Source organism: Agelaius tricolor, unplaced genomic scaffold (genome assembly GCF_023055355.1).
Source record: "Agelaius tricolor isolate 1412-34295 unplaced genomic scaffold, bAgeTri1.0.p SCAF_17, whole genome shotgun sequence".
Classification (NCBI taxonomy): Eukaryota; Metazoa; Chordata; class Aves; order Passeriformes; family Icteridae; genus Agelaius; species Agelaius tricolor.
In genome coordinates, this window is record NW_027269277.1 from 16516779 (window position 1) to 16534152 (window position 17374).

Here is a 17374-nt window from a genome sequence, read left to right on the forward strand (position 1 = left end):
GATGCACATAAAACATACATTGTTTTATGGAAGAGACAAGGTTGGAAGAGACCTTCAAGATCATTGAATCCAACCCGTTCCCTGACACCTCAACTAAACCCTGGTGCCCAGTGCCACATCCAGGCTTTGTTAAACACATGTCCTGGTAAAGGAGACATTCCTGAAGGATCAGGGCCAGCCAGGCATCCTCAGAGGGAGCCACACTCCTCACAGCCTTCATCTGCTCCCAGAGCTCAGCAACACCAATTACAGCACAACAGATCTGGTGTTTGTGAGGGTCCCCAGGACGAGGTGAGAGATGAGAATCTGACTCCATGTTCTCAGAAGGCTGATATATTATATTATATTATATTATATTATATTATATTATATTATATTATATTATATTATATTATATTATATTATATTATATTATATTATATTAATTATTATACCATACTAAAACTATACTAAAGGAAGAGAAAGGATACATCAGAAGCCTTAACAAGAATGAATAATAAAAACTCCTGACTCAGAGAGTCCAACACAGCTGGGTGTGATTGGCCATTAAGTTAAAACAATTAAAACAATTCACATTAAACCAATCAAACATTCACCTGTTGGTAAACCATCTCCAGACCACCTTCCAAAGCAGCAAACACAGGAGCAGCAATCAGATAATTATTGTTTTCATTCCTCTCTGAGGCTTCTCAGCTCCCCAGGAGAAAATCCTGGGCAGAGAGGATTTTTCAGAAAATATCATGGTGACACAGATCCACCACAGGAGAAATCTGAACCCATCCACACCCAAATCAGAGCGTGCCCATCCTCTGGAGTCCCTGCCCTGTGCAGCCATGGAGAAATGGGAATTCACATCCCAGCGCAGGGCACACACAGGGGCACCACCCTCACCGGGGGAGAAACACAGCCCCAGGGAAAGCCAGACCCGCTCCCTGTGACATGTCCCTGCTTCTGCTGAGGATGGTGTCCGAATAATTCCCATTCATTCCCAGTGACAGTGGCCCCAAAGAGGCAGGGATAGAGTGGAAGGGATTATGTTGTGGGGTACAGCGATTTTCTGTGAGTTTGAAACACAGCCGCTCTTTTGATCGTAGTGCAGCCAGCTCTGTGTGGTTACTGCGTTCTCCTTATGTGTCAGGCACTGTATAAAGCAGATAAAAGCGTTAATTTCCGCATTTTCCCCGTTTTCCATCATTTTTCCTCGCCTCGAGCCTCCGACGGGCCGGGCCCTGCTGCGCCCTCTGCTGTTCGAGGGGAGGAATTGCACGGCCTGGCCCCGCTCCTGTCCCCTGTCCCTGCCCCGTCCCCTGTCCCTGCCCCTGTCCCCTGTCCCCGCCCCTGTCCCCTGTCCCCGCTCCTGTCCCCTGTCCCTGCCCCATCCCCTGTCCCCTGCCCCATCCCCTGTCCCTGCCCCATCCCCTGTCCCCTATCCCCTGTCCCTATCCCCTGTTCCTCCCCCGTCCCCTGTCCCTATCCCCTGTCCCTGCTCCTGTCCACCCTCCTGTCACTTCTCCTATCCCCACTCCTGTCCCCTCTCCTGCCAGTGCTCCCGTCCCTGCTCCCTGCCCCTGTCCTCCCCACTCCTGTCTCCTCTCTTCCTCCTGCTCCTGTCTCTGCTCCTGTCCCCTGGCTCCCCCCTGCTCCTGTCCCCAGCCCTGTCCCTTCCATTCCCTGCTTTCTGTGCCTGTGCTCCTCCACAGAAACATTCGAGGGGCTGCTCCTCCAGGGCTTTATAAAATCACTACAAATTTCATCTCACATCAGGCATAGACGAGTCCAGAGGAGGTCACCAAGATGGTCAGAGGGAAGGAGCAGCTCTTGAGCAGGGAAAGGCTGAGAGAGCTGAGATTGCTCAGCCTGGAAAAGAGAAGGGTTTGGGGTGACCTCATTGTGGCCTTCCAGGGCCTGAATGGAGCCTGCAGGAAAGATGGAGAGAGACTTTCTAGAAGAGCATGGAGTAACAAATGGGAATGGATTTAAAGTAAAGGAAGAAAGGTTTAGAGAAGATGTTAGGAGCAAGGTCTCCCCTGTGAGGATGTGAGGCCCTGGCACAGGGTGCCCAGAGCAGCTGTGGCTGCCCCTGGATCCCTGGAAATGCCCAAGACCAGGCTGGATGGGGCTTGGAGCAACCTGGGACAGTGGAAGGTGTCCCTGCCATGGCAGGGATGGAATGAGACGACTTTTAAGGTCCCTTCCAACCCAAACCATTCTGTGATTCTCTAAGTCCCAGGTTTGACACAAGCAGCACAGAGAGCTTTACCCCAATCCAGACTCTTGGCTAAACATAAGTCATTCATAGGGAAAGGAGCTTTTTAACTCCATTGTTGTGGAAACCTCTGGGAATCCCAGCTCCAGCAGGATGAAGAGGAGCACTTTGGGAAACCTGTGCCCAGTTCAGTGTCACTGACCAATGTCCCCAGCCAGACCCTTGCTGCTCCGTGCCCACCTGGCTCCTGTCTGCCCCTGGGAACTCCTCAGGGCTGAGCTCCTCTGGCTCTCATCATTTAAATCAGAGCTGGGTCTCCTGTAGCACCAACAGCAAACACAGGGAGTGAGCCCCAAGAAGCAAGGAGCAAAGGCAGTGATACCTTGGAGTTTAGCTTTTTTTTTTTTTTTCTTTTTTTCTTTATTTTTTGCTGCTTTGGTGTGTGGGTCTGGGTTTCATGTAAGGGACAGTAAGATGTGGGTATGGGTTTCATATGAGGGGATGGTGAGGTCTCTGCACAGAGCAGGGAGACAAAACAATTCCTGCTCCAGCTGGGCACCAAGGACAAATGATCCAAATCTCAGCCCAAGAGCACAAACACCGTGGGCTGGAGAGAGAAAAACAACAAGGATGGGGCTTCATAACCTAAAGCTGTAATTGGACAATGAACTCCAATATGCAAATGGAGCAGAACTGATCAAAGTGTGGGATCTGGTGACCAAGGCCTCTTCTGCTTCCATCTTGGAGCCATCCAGACACAGCCACAGCTCTGTTACTGCCAGGGTGTGGCCTTTTGAAGGTTCTTCAGTAAATATCCTCTTTATATCTTCAATAAATCTCCTCTTTATTCCCCTAAACTCCATTTAGCCTCTGCTCCAGCTCCTTAAGGCATCAGTAGAGAGAGCAAGATGCTCAGCTGGAAGAGAAGGAAAGACAAGGAAGGAGTTTTTAATCAAGGACAGGTCAACGAGTTTCATCCCAGCTTGGAAGGAAACAGAAGCAAAAAGCCACAATTCCTCTCCATTTACAGTTTCACAAATAATGATAAATTGGTAAAGTCTAAGATGATGTTTCACTTGTGGCACTGGAATGATTGACATTCAAATATAACTAATCCCAGCCTAAAATTAATCATTTCAAGGACTATTTGCAGAAATCATAATGTTTGTATTCTTTTTTTTTTTTTGCATCTTCTTATTTAAAATACCAGTGTGTATTTTGGTCACAGGACCCTGCTTCTCTTTGAAGCTGTGAATTAATTTTCTTTAAATCTCCATAGTACAGAAACACAAGAGTCTTGTGATTCCATAAACCAGTGAACTCCTTCAAATTAACAGTATTTTTCCCCAAATTAAAATCCAGTCTTTTATATTGTATTTGATCTGGATACAATTTGTCAGTTAGTGATACCAAAATGCACATAACAAGAAAACCAGTGCCATCATTAAAATTATACTGTCATATTCAGATTGAGTGAGGTTAGATGATCTTAACCCCAACAGGATTCCTGCCAGCAGGTCTGGAGCTGTGCAGGGAGAGGACAGGAGGCAATTTCACAAAGAATGACAACCAGGTAAAATCCAAGATGATGTTTCATTTATGGCATTGGCAGACATTCAAATATATCAATCAAATATATCAAATTCAAATATAATTCAAATATATCAAATATATCAAATTCAAATATATCAATCCCAGCTTGAGGCCAGCCTAAAATTAACCCTTTCAAGGTCTGTTTATAGATATCATAAAGTTTTGGGGGGGTTCTTGGGTGTTTTATTTTTCTTTTATTTTGGAGGTTTTTTTGTTTGGTTGGGGTTTTTTTTTGGTGGGTTTTTTGGGTGTTTTTTTTTTGTTTGTTGGTTTGGTTTTTTGGGGGAGGTGGGGTTTTGCGTTTTTTTGGGGTTTTGGGGGGGGGGGTTTTGGCTTTTTTGGGGTTTTGTTGTTTGTTGGTTTTTGTGGGGTTTTTTGTTGTTGTTGTTTGGATTTTCTGGTTTGGTTGGGTTTTTTAAATTTTTTAGCTGCTGCTGGCTGGTTATGAGGCAGTGGCTGTGGGAATAAAGGACTCCTGCACACATCCAGCAGCTCCAGGCTGCAGATATTGGTCCAGCCCCTGGGGTTTCACCAGGCTGCTGAGGGTGCTGGTTACAGCACAGAACTCTTCAGACACGCTTGAAATTCATTTCCTGGCAAGACAGGAGGTGCTGAGGAGGAGGAGGAGGAGGAAGGGGCAGATTTTGGGGTGAAGCTCTGCCCTGTGGGGGCTTGGGATGATGCCAAAGCTGTGAGTGGCTTTCCAGGTGAGCCCCGCCGGGCATCCTGCACTGCCGAACATTTCCAGCTGTGGCTGTTCTGGGTTTGTGGGGCAGATCTGGGCATTGCCCGGCTGACCCCGGGGGAGGCAGCCCCGAGGCCATGGGATGTTCAGCTCTGCTGGATCTCCATAGAGGGGGCCAGGAATGCACGGGGAACAAAGCCCAGGGCTGCACAGAGCAAAGGATGAAGGGCAGCGGAGTTTGATAACCACATTAAAGCACTACCAACATCTGTTCAAGGCAAAGACAACACTATCTGCAGGAATTAACCTCCTGAACCACTTAATCATTAACCTCAGCAGAGGGAAAGTTGGACAACAAGAGCCCTATTTGTCAGGAGAGATGCAGTGAGCAATATTTTACTGGGAACAGCGTGAGAAGGGCTTGCCCAGCTTTATACATTTTAAACACAGAATATATTTGTGTGGGAAACAAGGAGACAATGGGTGTAAATAAACAGATGATCCTACCTTGAAGCCTTCATCCATTTATCCTGTTCAAAGTGGCTTGAAATGGTTTGTCCTGTGTTTCCTCCAAACAAGCAGAGATGCTTCAGTTCTCACTCAGGAATATTCCTGGCCATGGAAAGAATTACAAATGAATAGGATGTCACAATTTTAAACTTGCACCCATATCCCAAAGTTTCCTACTGCAAAACAAATCAGGGATTGTTGCTGTGCAAGAAGCAGCAGGGCTAGAGAAGTAAAGTGGTTTTGTTTAATGATTATTTGTTTCTGTAGACTGTCACCCATTCAGCTATCCTGCTGTAAACCAGCCAAATGCCTTTCCTCCACATGGGGACAGCATGTAGGGATTTTTTATTTCTTTGGGGTCTGATTTTGTTTTCCAAAGGAGGAAAGGATTCGATTCCTTCAAACTTCACGGCTCCAGATTTGTGGCAGAACTGCACTGAGGCTGGCAGTTTATTTCTCTGGAGCTCAGGTAATCATTTACCCAGGGTGTAAAGCTCTGCCACATAAGAATGCTGCTGTTTAACACCCACTTTGCAGCAGCCCCAGTGGCCACACAAGGTGTGCATAATCAGGGCCCAGATGTCTGCTTGGATATTGCCACAGTTGGAGGGGAAAGAAGGAAGAAAGAAAACCAAAAGGAGTTTGGGAAGAGGAAGGACTGAAAGGCTGCAAACAGAACCTGCTCCAGTCCAAGAGCTGTGTAATAAAAAAACTGGGTTGTGCCAGAAATGGCCCAAGGTCTCCACCCAAAAGACTACACTCCATTAAAATATATTTTCCAGCTTATTCCCTACTGTCCACATGGGGGGTTCCTGTCTGCTACTACTTAAACTTCCCTAATTAAAATAGAATTATGATGTCTGTGGTGGGGGAAAAGGGAGGGTTTCACACCAAGGGAGGAAGAAGGAAGATCTCAGCCACTTTTTTCTGGGTTATTTTTCTATTAGTCAGCAAGCTGAAGGGTTTTGGTACAAAGCCTCACATGTGTCAAAGCCAGGACCAGGGCAGCATCACACAACCAGGCCCTGAGATTCTCTCTCTCACACAGCAGCATGACCTTAAATCAGCTGAAACCACAGTGTCTACCTTGGCTTTTATTCATTTCATTACAAAACAGATTGGTAACTTGAACAAAAAGGAAAAGTAATGGTTAATTTTTCAATAAATGGTACAATATTTACACCCTTCTACAAAAATCATCATTGAATGGACATAGAAATTGGATTTTCCATTCAGATGAGGGTTCAGACTGGACAAAATGTGGATTTTACCTGGTCTGGAGGCACCATCCCTGTGTGCCCTCCTTTACCTGTGCCTGTCAGACTTGAGGCAGAGCCACAGCAGCCCAACACTAATTACACATTATTTTAGCCATGAAGTATACCCCCAACTTGCCTGACCTTAATGCTTGCAGTGTGATTAGTGGTGTGCTGACAAAAATTCGAAAAGAATCACCATAATTACCCATTTTTAAATCAGTAAAAGGTAAACAGAGTTATCTCCCCAAAGATTTAGATTTACCAACACACTGGCAAGATGCTCCTCTGGTCAAGGCATCCTGAAGAAATGTTCCTCAGACAATTCATTTCTCCAGCAGGATGATCCATCACAGTCTGCACTGCCACAAATTGATTTCTTGTGGTTCATCGTGGTAATTTCATCCTTGCTGCTGTCCCTTGCTGCTCTTCAGAGGCTGAGCTGCATCACTGCTTTTTAAACTGCTGTTTGTGGAGGAAACCAAGCTGGAGCAGCAGACAAGGCCTTCATTAAGGTGGATAATTAATTAGAACTTTGCAGCCCTCCCTTTGTACAGGGCAGGGAGCTGGGTGCCCCCTCACCTGAGCTCTCTTGCACAGACACCTGCTGCTCATAATTAAGATCCAAGGCCCAAATTTGCATATCCTGGTTTCTCTCACAGCTCCAGAGACAAAGGGCAGCCTTTGCTGCAGGGAGCAGCAGCTCCAGGGAAATGCTGCTCCTGGCCAGCTGCTCCTGCTGAAGGCACCAAGCACCAGAGTGTTTCTATTTAAAAACGATGTGTTTGGGCTGGACTTGAAGAAAAGCACGTGGTGATTTCCCCCTCGGGGGGATAATAGGCTTTTCATGAGATGACAAGTGGCAGAAGATGCCATAAACTCCAGGGCAGGCTTTGTTTGAGGCTGGCAGAGCTCAGCAGTGAACTTGAGGTGTCCCTTCCCTCCCTTCCTGCATGGGCTGGAGAGAAGGATCACATCCACTTCATTTTCTTATGAAATTGCACTGTGGAGCCTGATCCTCCTTGCCTTTACTGAGGAAAATGCTTCTTGCTGTGCCTGGAAACAGAGCCAAGGGTGTGCCCCTGGTGTGGGGAGAGCAGACACCTCCCAAACCATCAGGGACACCTCACCCTCCATCCACAATTCATGTCCTGGTCCTGGCTTTGACACATGTGAGGCTTTGTACCAAAACCCTTCAGCTTGCTGACTAATAGAAAAATAATTAATAGAAAAAAGTGGCTGAGATCTCCCTTCTTCTTCCCTTGGTGTGAAACCCACCCTTTTCCCTCCACCACAGACATTATAATTCTTTTTTAAGACCTGGAATCCACAATTCAGAGAGGTGAATATGGCACAGGAGAAAAGCACTGGGAGCCAGCTGAGAATCTCTGAAAACCCAGCCCCAAATGCCACATATTCCTCTGTGGGGCAAATGAAACAGGCAGCTCCCTCTGGTCCTTCAGAGAGAGGGTTTTCCACGTTCACACCTTTACTGCAGAGCTGGCACCAGCTGAGAGCTGCTCCTCAGCTTTTGGGGGATGCTGAGAGCCAGCCTGGATCTCCTGGTAACTGCTCAACGTGTTCCTCTCTGCATTTTTCCTCCAGGTTGCCCCAGGGCAGGACACAGCTTTTGCTGGAAGCCTTTTAGAGCCCTCACTGGGTTTAAACCAGTCCTCCAGATGATCAAATTGATTCTAAGCCTGGTTTAGTCACCTACCAAATGGAGGCTAAGCCAAAACAGCTGCCACAGGGCAGGATCTCAGTGGTGGTGGGATTTGGATCTACAGCTTGTTTCAGCTCTTTTCCAAACCCAAAATTGACATTCAAATGCTTTCACCTTGAATTCAAGAAAAGGAATAAAAACAAAGCCATGAAAGGAAACACAGTAGGGAGAATACAGGGTGGCCTCAGTACAAATATCAATTTATAATGTAAATCCACAGGGATCTGCAGGAAGGCCCAGGAGTGGTGGTGCACAGCCAGATCAACAGAGACCATGACTGGGATGCAGGTCATGATGCCCCTGCTTTGCTCCTTAGCTGAAGAGAAGAAAAATTGACTTTCATTCACATTTTACTGCTTGCTCTGTGCTTTACTCCCATTTTTAGATGAGCTGATCTAAAAGGTGAGGGCTGCTCTCTCCAAAGCCTCCTGGTTTTGCCCAGCAAACTGAGGTGGCATTCAAGACAGAGAATCTTGGGGCTGCCTCTGAGCTCCTTTCCACATGTCCCCTTTGGAAGCATCCTTCCTTTTTCCTTAACAAAAAAACCATCAGCTATATATAAAATGCATTTTTCTACTTCTTAAACTTCAAACCAGAGAACAGATCTTATATTGGATCTGGAGTGATAAGGCAGATACACCTGAGGGCTGATCCAGCTTGGAAGTTCCTCTTTTGAAGGGTGAAAGCAAATTTACAGTTTGTGTAGAGCGAAGTTACTCAGTGAGTAACAATTATCTAACAGTAAAGTTACCTAAACTCATGATTGTACCTGGAAATAATAAGCTGATGGGTAATTAACTGCTTACATTTAAGAGAAAACAGAAAACAAGCTAATTTCTGATGGAATTAACTGCTACTGAACTTCATTTAAAAAAAATTAAGACACTTCAGAACCAGACATGGAAATGGTACATAATTCATTATCTGAGACACAACTTCAGAACCCATCCCTGGGAGTACCTGTTCAGCAGCCTGTGGCAAATGAAGAAGACAAAGAAAAACATTGCACTGGGAGTCATTAATTGAATTAATTAACCTAGTGACATTGTCATAGGAAGAATTTATCTGGCAACCAGCAGGAGCAGATCTCCAATCATTTCACCATGGCTAACAGATTAACACTCACAGGAGCCCCTGGCAGCTGGCTGTGAACACTGCAAATTATCAGAAATTAATTAGCCAAATGCTGTGCACCCATGTGGATATTTTTGGGTTTAAGTAAAGATTATGAAGCCAATAGCTCATCTGATGATTTATTGAGAGGAAACATCTTTGTTTGAACAAATAGGTTGCAGCATGGCTTTCTAATGAGAAAAATAGGGGGGAAAAGGGGGGGAAACTTAGAGCAAAACCATAGTTACAAAAGCCAAACACTTGTAAACAGGAATTAAACAATCCCCTCTGAAAAAAGGTTTATACACAAATTGTTTCAGAAAGATCTATTTTTTTTGAGAACAGAAATAATTATTTTTGCATACTTACAGCATAATTAAGTTTCCTCCTTCAATATATTAAGCTGGGATTTAAATATTCAGAAGCACTTCTGCAAGATGGATTTGTTCATCCAGATGTTAATGGCTGTATCACACATGAAAAACAGAATTTTAAGGAAACTGGGAGAGCAACATAAAATTTAACCTAAATTTTTTCTTGTCAGAGTAACAAGCAACATAACCAAAGCACTTTGGAAAGACTTCTTTTGATACTACAGTGCTTCTTAGGAGTAGCCAAGGACTTGCCTAAAATAAAACCTTAATTTCCATGTGATTTAACCAAAAGTAAAACAGATTCATTCTCACAGATGGGTTTCAACTGTCACCTTCAAAAACTTGATTACTTCCACCTTACAGTGTTTTGTTTGATTTTTGTTTAGGTGGACTTGGAAAAGGATGACGTTTTTAAACATGCAAAATGTTTAAAAACTTTTAACTTTTTAAAACCTTAACCATCAGTTGGGAAGTGCAATGTACCTATATTTAAGAACCTCAATAATCCATGTTTTTTGGAAGAGTGGGGTTTACAGAATACAAACAGTAACCAATTTAGCCCAAGAATATCCAGATATTCACCCAGACACAGAGCTGCTGAGAAGGGAAAAGGAGAGCAGGGAGGAAAGAACAGGAGAACAGAAGGATTAGAGTGGAAGAGGTGTGCAAACACAGAGGGGATGTTGCTGACACTGAGTCCTGAGGCTCTGGGAAGGTGATCCCAGGTTTGAAATAATATCTTGTGAGAGACCCCAGGGGAAACAGTGCTGGCCAGGTCATCATTCCAGGCTAATGTGGTGCTCTTCCCCGGGGAGCTGCAGGCTCACAGGCTCAGGTTTCCAGTCCCCTGGGGGAGAGGAGGCTCAGAGGGCCTTGCTGAGGACAAGGCAGCCCTGGGAGCTGGGAAGGGGCAGCAGAGGTGGGTGTGGAGCTGCCCAAACTCATCCGGGGCAGGCAAGGGGAAGGGTGAGTGATGCTCTCCCTGCTCTCAGTGAGAGCAAAATCAGCCCAAAATGAAGGAGCACTGGGCCAAGGTGCCCCCACGGAGCTCCTAAATCACAGGTGTGGAAACCTGGAATTGCTCAGGCTGGGAATGAGCTCTGAAATGACCAAGTCCAACCACCAGCCCAGCAGCAGCACTGTCCTCAGGTGCCACCTCCACACGTTCTTTGGACACTTCCAGGGATGGTGACTCCACTGAACTCCCTGTTCAACCCTTTGCACAATGAAATTTTTCCTAATTTTCGACTGAAACCTCCCCTGGCACAACCTGGGGCTGTTTCCTCCTGCGTTGTCACTCACTACCAGTGAGAAGAACCTGACACTCACAGGCACCAGCTCAGCACCCTCATTTGTGCTTGGTTGAATATAAAAACTCCTCTGTGTAGAAAATTGGAGGTTCCCAATGTTACATTCATGGGAACAACACTTCCATCACAGAAACTCCTCTAAAGCAGAATCCTACCCAAAAAATTGGGATATTCTGCCAATTTTGCCTATTCCCTGGCAGGTTTACAGAAAATGTGCAGGCAGCTGAGGAGCCCTGCCTGGAAAACAGGGCACACCTAGAAACCTGGAGCTCTCAGACACCACCAGCTCTCAGTGCAGTAAAGCAGCTTTAAAAGCCTGCTATTTTCCAGTGTATTCCATGCACCAGCTCAGCACCCTCATTTGTGCTTGGTTGAATAGAAAAACTCCTCTGTGTAGGAAATTGGAGGTTCCCAATGTTACATTCATGGGAGCAACACTTCCATCACAGAAACTCCTCTAAAGCAGAATCCTACCCAAAAAATTGGGATATTCTGCCAATTTTGCCTATTCCCTGTAACCTGCCCAGCTCCCTGGCAGGTTACAGAAAATGTGCAGGCAGCTGAGGAGCCCTGCCTGGAAAACAGGGCACACCTAGAAACCTGGAGCTCTCAGTGCAGTAAAGCAGCTTTAAAAGCCTGCTATTTTCCAGTGTATTCCCATGCCTCTGCCAGGGGATGTACAGGCACTTGTTAACATGTGTACTGCTCTAATTTTAAACAGCTGCTTCTCCTCCTGTGCTTGGCAAGAGGCTTAGGGGATAAATACTGCAGAAGTAAGAGAAAAGGCAGCTTCTTGAAAGCTGATAACCTCAGTTTCTTGCTTCTTGAGAAGCCACTTTATCACAGCATGGATCTGGTTGTTGCATGGCACAAAACACCAACTCAGGGACTTGCAATTAAACTCCTAAATCCATATTCATGCAACAACAAAAAAAAAGGCAAATGCCTTCATTTTTTTTAAATGTTGATTTCTCATTGCCTGGCTGTAAAATCCTGAACTTTATACCATTATATGTACATATACATTACTCTTCTTTATTTTCCTGCATATAAGTTATTGCCTGCTTAACTGCACTGAGAAAGAATGAGAAAAGGCTCCAAGAATAAGATGGCTAAACAGAAAAACATAGAGAACTTAATTATGGGATAATTTGCTTAAGACTGGAATATTCTTCAGCTATTTTTTACTATTATATCTTGCCTTGTTTGAATTCTCAAAGACCTCTTTCAATCATTTTTCCTACAGGACTGTCATAATGTCCAAACTACATATATAAATATATTTTTAAATAAAGCCATCAATTATTTTAAAAGAAAAAAAAGAGAAAATAGCCTTGCAAAAGCAGCTGCAGCTGAACTCTTCTCTGCATAAACTTGTTGGACATTTCTAATTATCCAGCACTCCAAGGAAAGTGAAACACATCCCTACTCCAAGCAGGTGTATCAAGATTTACAAGGAGTTTTTGCTGCAATCCTTGTGTGTGGATGCTCAGGCATGGAAGAAGGCTGGGGTTCAGCCTGAGAACAACTTTGGAATCCCTGTGGAAATGTTGTGTCTCATGTCCTGAGCGTGGCACTGAGCCAGAAGTAGAGGGAACAACTCTGCTGTGAGAGGAGCCTTTCTCCTCAGGTGTGTGAAACCCAGGGGTTTGCATTTTTCAGGGGTTTTTTGGCCAGAACTGTACTTTCAAACAGATACAGAGATACACAAGTGTGTGATTTCTTTTGTGGCTCCTATCTGAAGCCTTCCTGTGTGCAATGTGTGTTTGTTCTTACATCACAAAAGCATCCTTGATGTGCCTTCAGCTCCTCACACCCAACAGAAATCATCTTCCCAAGGGCTTCCAGAGTGAAAAGGCTGCAAAACCCACTCTCTGCCCGAGTTTTACTGTGCCCACATGGGTTCTGCCTCCCCCTGCCCATTATCAAGCACAGGATGTAAAACCAAACTGGGGAAATGCAGCCACTTTAACCAGAGATTTTCAGAAAAATATGGTTTTTGTCCTGCTGCACTTTGCTGGGTGACTACAGGGTCACCACCCACCCCAAGGGCAGAAAAATCAGCACTGGCTTTACAGAAGTGAGTTTTTAACTTGGTATTAACACAGAAAACAGTGGCTCAACACCCATTATAAAAACCCGTTAAAGTCTTCATTTTTCTATAAATTACATATATATATATATAAAAAATATTTATATAAATCTATATAATACAGATATAAATATATATAATATTTTAAATAATACATTAAAATTATATAACTAATAATTTAATTTTAATTATATATAACAAATTATTAATATAATAATTTGTTATTATATTAATATAATATCATTATATTAATATATTGTATAATATAAATTATATTATATTACATTATATACAATATATTATTAATATACTGCATATAATATAAATTATAATATATTATTAATATATTAATGTGTTAATACTTTGTTATATAATAATTTAATAATTAAAATTATTATATAACAAATTAATTTAAAGTAATAATTTAAAAATTATATAAATATATAAATATACATTATATTTTTATATAATGTTTATATATAAATATTTTATTTATTTATTTAAATATAATTTTTATATTAAAATATTAAAATTATATTTCAACTATATATATTATATAGATATTATAATTGTACGATCATGTTTTATAATATATCTATATTATATAGTATTATAATTATAATATAATAATAATATAATATATTATAATTATATAATATAAAAATATATAATTATAATATAATAATAATATAATAATATAAATTAATATATAATTATAAAAACTATATTTAATTCATATTTTAAATTATTTAAAATTATATATAAGTTACATATATTATCTATGAATTTTTAAATATAAATTTTAAATATAAATAGTTTGATCTAAATTCCCATGGAACAGATAGGATTATTTGTATCATTTATCCAATTTTCCATTGAGTATCCAGGTCATACATTGCATTTTCTGTTGAGGAGTTACTGGCAATGCTCATTTGCATCTGCAGCTACTGAGGATCTATAACTGAAACAGCAGCAGGCAGTTCATGGAAAAACAACTTACTAGGGTTTTACCAAAGCATTTTTTCTGCCTAAATATGATGGTTTAGTAAAATATTAACTGGATGATGAAAAACTTGGGAGCAGGCCATATTAGGGTTATTTCCCGCTTTTATTTAAGCACATTGATGAGACAGAGCTGCTCTGAGATGTGCTTTTTGAGGAGAAACTTCTCCCAGCAGATTTTTAGGATAATTTACTGCTTATTATATTCAGGCAATATACACATGGTATTATTCCTCACAGATTTCTGCTTTCTTGAACAAAGGCTGCTCCAGATACCTACTTAGATACAACCTAACAACACAGAAATAATTGTGCTGCATTACTCTAATGCAATGTTTTACCCATAGTCATTAACACATTTCAACATTACCTGTGACCATATCATAAAGTAATATTATCTTCTTGCTTTGCATGATGATTAGATCTCAAAAAAAACCCCAAACCACACACTGTTTATCTGGACAATCTTCATTTCAGCTGTTTTACCTATTTGAAAGTAATCCATCAGTACAGAGAATGGCTATTTTCTTGGTTGTAATGATATTATTTTTAGAGTTTCATTAGCTATGTCTGGATATGTGAAATCAGGAGGTGTCTAAAAAATGAGTAGGAAATAATCCCAGGAGAATGAAACAACACATCCCCAACTAAAGACAGACAGGAGAACAAGGAAGGCATCAGCCCAAAGCTGATCAGCAAAGGTTCTCTACAACTTGCACAGTCAGACCAACCCAAAACCAACAGTGTTATGGCCAGATGTTGATGAAAAGTGTTTGTATGTCTGTGATGTTTATAGGAGACATCTTGATTAATAAACCAGACCAACAAACCCTGAAATTGTGTCACTGGGTGGATTAAATTCTGGTTAAATAATGCATTTCTACATGCTGCTAAATAGAAATTATGTTTAGCATCTGGTTCAAGTGCAGTCCCTAAGGGTCTGTTCTCTGCTGCTTCATATTTCTATCAATGACTCAGGGAAAAAGCAAACATAAAAACATCACTGATAAAGAACAGAGAGTGGGGAAATGTTAACTAAAAAAGGCTGGACCAGCAATGCAGGGTGAGTTGGATGGCTTGGTAAATTTTGCACAGATATGAGCAAATCCACGTGTCAGGAGGGCCAAAGGTAAAAATCACAAACCTGGAAATGAAGTGTGCAGGCCACAAGAGCAGGCTGAGGAAGCTGCCTGGGGGACTGGAAGCTTTGGAAAAAAATCTGTGGGGTTGTGGATGAAAATCAGTGTCCTGCACAATAAAGGAGCAAGGGGCCATGAGAGCTTGGGGCACACAAGCAGCAGAAGCTACAGGAACAGCAGGAGTTTCACCCTTACCCCCAGAACTGCTGCTACTGTTCCTAAAATCTGACATTTACAGAAAAAAATGATACCAGAGAATCCAAGGGTCGAGAGAAAAGGCACATGAATGAGTAAAAAGCATTTTTAATGATATTCTACTGATATACTGACCTTGCAGCAGCAGTTCACAGGGGAGTGCACTGCTTAGGCCATTCAGGAAATGAAGTTTGATGCCCACAATTGTCCCCAGTGCTTTTCAAATCCATGGCATCCACTGAAGAGTGGGCCCCAAGTCTGGAAGAACAAAAAATGCTCATACTCAAGATAACTGCACAAAAACCCCACTATTAGAACAATCTGTGTGCAATCTATTGATCATGAACTTCAGTTTGTCCCTTACAGCCACAAGCTGGCAAAAAATCCCAAAATAACAGAATAATTTGGGTTGGCAAAGACCTTCAAGATCATCAAGCCCAACCTGTGACCAGCCACCACCTTTGTCACCCAGCCCAGGGCACTGAGTGCCACATCCAGGGGTTCCTTGGACACCTCCAGGGATTCATGGACACCTTGGACACATCCAGGGGTTCCTTGGACACCTCCAGGGATTCATGGACACATTCAGGGGTTCCTTGGACACCTCCAGGGATGGGGACCCCAAACTTCCATGGGCAGCCTGTCCCAAAGTTTAACAGCACTTTCTGTGAGGAAATTCCTCCTGGTGCCCAAGAAATGCTACAAAAATCCTAAGGAAAAGACTGAGAGAACATCTTCACCTCTACAAGAGCTGCACAAAAGGCTCAGAGCAGTTGTTCCCAGTGGGAAGGGGGATCCTGGAGCCAGGGAATCTGCCAGCCTTGTGCCATTGATCAGCTGCACTCAGCAAGGACAGCAGCAAACACTGCACTGCCATCACTGCCCATCGAGGCTGCACTGGTGTAGAAGAGAGCAGAAAACTCTTTACAGAGAAAAGGAGAAGATTTAGAAATCTCTTTGCTGAAAAGAAGTTGCATTCCGTTGATAAAGTCCAATCCAGTTTTTTATAGCTGTGGAATTTATTGGGTTCTGCTGGGAGGACAGGATTGAAAACCACCCACTAAAAGGCTTTACTTGCATGTATTTTGCTATTCTGGCATGAGAGAACAGCAGAAGTTATCCCATCTCAGGTAAAACCTGCTGCAGCCTTATGAGATTTGAAAGGAGACACTGAGAGTGACCAACAGTTCATCCCTCCACTGGATCATTCCTTTATTTGCTTGCATTCCTCAGGCAGGACTGAGGTGCTGTTGCCTCCTCTGCAAGTGCAACCTGAGAGGAAAAAGACCCTGCATGATAAATTCCCACCTGCATCAAACACTCTTATCTGCTTCCCATTCCTTGTGCCCTCTCCCACTCACCTGGAACTGAACACTTCCCTTCTGCTTTATCTTATCTTGGAAACAAGGAAATGCCACGAGTTACATGTCAATATGACCTCTGTGAACTAGGAAAAAGCTGTCTAATGTGATGCCTTGTGGCTCCATTAAACCAGCTAAAGATGCAGCTTGAATTCTAGCAGTGCTGGGAAAAGAAAATATGCTTTAGGCTGTGAGTTTAAAAAATGTAAGGGAGATTTAGGATAAAGAGATCCTTCAGAAGATGAGCTTACATAGAAGTTGCCCACAATTTGCTTTAAACTCTTTTTTTTCCCATTAATTGAATATTTTCACTCTGTATTTATTTCAGGGATTAAATTGAAAACGTTAGCATTTTAGGCAATCTAAAGCTTAACTGGGGAAACTGGAGTGACCTCTAAGAAAATGGTCAGGAATTTTCTTTCCATAGTTTAGCAATCAGTGAAGCAATAAACAAGATGAAACATTTGTGTTCTTGAGATTTTCTTTGCTTTGTCAATGTAAAAATTCTTTCCCTCATGGGGACTGAGTTTTCCTTTCACCTCTCCTCTTCTAGTGCCATATCAGACTATGCTTTTTGACCAGGAGAAGTTGAGATGCATTACTATTTTAATGCACATTAATGCATTAATAAATACTCTTTTAGGCCAGAGCACACAGTCCCATTCTGGGCTCCCCACACTGAGCACATTCAGGTCTGTGCTGCAGCAGCAGAGCAGGAGCTCACTCTCCCCAGGGACAGCAGAAATGGTTCTGCAGCCCCTGGATTGTGCAGAATAAAATTATGAAAGGGTTACCTGGAGACTTCTGCTCTCCTG

At 42.7% G+C, this 17374-nt stretch overlaps 1 long non-coding RNA gene across 5 annotated transcripts in view; it reads right to left on the reverse strand.

Annotated features, from left to right (window-relative positions):
• Positions 1-282: 282 nt before the first annotated feature.
• Positions 283-17374, reverse strand: part of LOC139597393 (uncharacterized) — a 43840-nt gene continuing 26748 nt past the window's right edge. For 2 of the 5 annotated variants that reach the window (XR_011681588.1, XR_011681591.1), the window contains exons 2-5: positions 15334-15456; positions 9456-9551; positions 4992-5096; positions 1597-3122 (exon numbers count right to left, since the gene is read on the reverse strand). This is a non-coding gene — a long non-coding RNA (uncharacterized lncRNA). The other 3 variants (XR_011681590.1, XR_011681589.1, XR_011681587.1) reach the window with 3 other exon arrangements.